This window comes from Gavialis gangeticus, unplaced genomic scaffold (assembly GCF_001723915.1).
Source record: "Gavialis gangeticus isolate Ggan-Ray unplaced genomic scaffold, GavGan_comp1, whole genome shotgun sequence".
In the NCBI taxonomy this organism is placed as follows: Eukaryota; Metazoa; Chordata; order Crocodylia; family Gavialidae; genus Gavialis; species Gavialis gangeticus.
The window spans coordinates 258,498,414-258,501,209 of record NW_017729032.1 but is presented as its reverse complement, the minus strand read 5'-3'; positions in this window follow the sequence as shown (position 1 = coordinate 258,501,209).

Genomic DNA, 2,796 nt, shown 5'->3' with positions numbered 1-2,796 from the left:
TATTCATATTGCATGCGGGGCTGTTGAGTCTTGTACTGTCACATACAAAGATACTGCCTTTGCTTTCAAGAGCTTATAAAATATCGAGACAAGTAGCTGAGTGGAGAAAAAAAATGCAGTCAGAACTGAAATGAAGGAAGTAAATGTAAAGTGGCATGCTTTCAACTGTATGGATTTAAAATGTATTTAAGATTTTTAAGCTGTATTCTTTTGAGACTGCAGAATACGAGAGGTAATATAAAAATTATTTTAATTTAAGTGTAAGATTATGATAATATTAAAGGACAGAGCAGCATGGGTCTCACCTGAATTACAATTTTATGAATTAGAAACTAGAAGACAAATGAATAGATCTACACTTGGGGGGCTATTGTATGCATTGGCTACGTGCAGATATTTGGGAGGGTTAGGGGGAAGTTAGAAGTGTTAAAAGTGGCTAACCTATCTAAGGAAAGGGGAAGCTAGTGGTGGGGGTGGTTGAGAGGATTGGGTGGGGAGAAGCAGGCTCAGGCAGGGGAGGAATTGGTGAGCAAGCAGGATCTGTGGGGGGCATGGGGGAATCAGGTGGCATCTGTAGGAGGAAGGGTGGGGGAGATAGCGTCTGGAGGGGGATGGAGGGGGCAGGCAGTGTCTGCGAGAGGAATGGGGGCAGGTAGCATCCACGGGAGCAACCAGGGGGCAGGCAGGGTCCATGGTGGGTTGGTGAGGTCTAGGAGGGTTTGGCAGGATCAGAAGTGCTGACAGGGTCCACAGGGAGGCTTTTGGGGACCAAGGGTCTCTCCAAATCCCCACCCCCGGCAAACCTACCCTGGGGCAAAATAGATTAGATTGGGTAGCCATTTTTTACATGATCTCCCTAATCCCTGCAAATATCTGCACTTAGCCATTAAGTAAACAGTATCAGCTTTCTAATTAATCTTATGAAATTAATCAGAAATATATATTTTTAGAAAAAAGGACAAGGACAAACACCAAGCTAGCTGTAATGCTCAGCAGCAGTGTGGTCACCGCAGTCAGCTTTGTTGCCGTCATCACTGCTATATATTGCCTTCCAAAGGTGCGTATGACTGTGAGTGTTAGAAAACTCCCTTCCACACACTTTACTACAGGATTTGTGCAAAAATACAACTCCAGATGTTAAGGTCAAACCAGAATGTGGACATTTGACAAAATAACTTTGGGTTAAAAAACTGGCAAAAGACTGGAAATGTAAAATGAAAAAAAGGAAAAAGTTGTAGTGAATAGTTCCCTCTTCCAGCTACTTCCTGTGGCTGGCAGGCAGCCCTCATGCTCTCTGTGCACAGTTTTTGGGTTGCATGACTTTGGGTGTTGCCTTGGCCAAGTGTTTCTCTTGAGCATCACATTGTACTTAGCTGAATTATAAATGCCAGAACAAGGTTGAGCAAAAAAATCAAAATTAAGAGAAAAAATGCATTCAAGCATATCTAGGTTGCACAATGGCAAAAAAAATATTCTGAGTTTGCCTAGTTTGTAACATATCGAAGCAGCAGCAGATGCTTACATCTCCAGAAAGTATTTTGTCTATTCCTGACTCCTGGGGCACTTCTGGTAGCCCAGTCAGGGAAGGGTGGATCCTAATTCCCTTCTAACCTTTTCTAAGCTTGTCAGTATTTCACCATATTTAGCTCGTCATGTTACCAAAATTACCTAGGTTCATTTTTTTTTCTGTCCACAGAAAAGACACGCTAATCAAAACAGGAGTGAGAGAAATAGTTTTCCACCTTAACAAGTAAGGAGTATTTTGTCTTTCAACTTGCTTCTAGGCCTTAAAATGAATCCGACTGATTTCAGATCTGAGTTTGTGTATGCTCTGGGATGTCATTGCTACCTCTGATGTGGATTGTGTTCTTAAAGATCATCTGTAAGCAAGAGAGGGAGTATGTAGTTCCTGGGATCCTGTATTTTAGGTCTTTGGTCTTTATGAATAACTGCCCTCAGTAGCCTGGGGCTTGCTTATTAGTATTCTATTGTCTTCCATATTTATTTCATGCATCTGTAAGTGAGAAATGCAAACACCAGTACTGTTCATTTCTTGAGTAACAGTTTCCAAGGCTTGCGGATGTTCTCTTTCCATGGAGGCTCATGACTAGGCTCTGGAAGGCTGCCATGGAAGGCTCTGGTCTCCAGCAGAGCCAAACTGAGTGAGCTTCAGGGTAGAATATACCGAGAATGACAATCTAAGAATAAAGATGTCTTTATAAAACCAGATTTTCAACCATTTTAAGTTGGCATAGATGCATTAACCTCAAGCAAGCAGTGCCTATTTACAGCGTTCTGTTGTTCTTATGTGGTACCTGACACAACAGTATTTTGTTCTGTTTAGAATAGGAAAGAGCAGATTCTCACGGCGTGTATTTTTCTCCCTGCTATTCTCCCATCCTAATGCAGAGATTTTCAGTGTTGTGGTCTTAATTCCTGCATTGGAGCTCTGTAAGACTCCCTACCATTGTGAGTGGGGTATTGAGACCGACCCATCCTAGCTCTCCATTTTATTGTTAATTCTACTGTACTCCGGATACCAAAAGAAAACAAAGCAACTTGTTGTTTTGCTTTGAGCTCCTACTAGCTCAATCTGGACAATGGTTTCCTCTGAGACTATCTACTTGTTTTGCATAGGGACCATTATGGTTTCATTTTCAAACTTTTTGTTAAGGATACATAATCCTGGCTTGAGGGGCACCTTCTAGCCCAAGCCTACTTCCCTTAGCTTGGAGGGTCTTCTGTGTTAAACTCCCCAGCAGTTTGTCCCTCCCCTCAATGTGTTTCAGATTCACC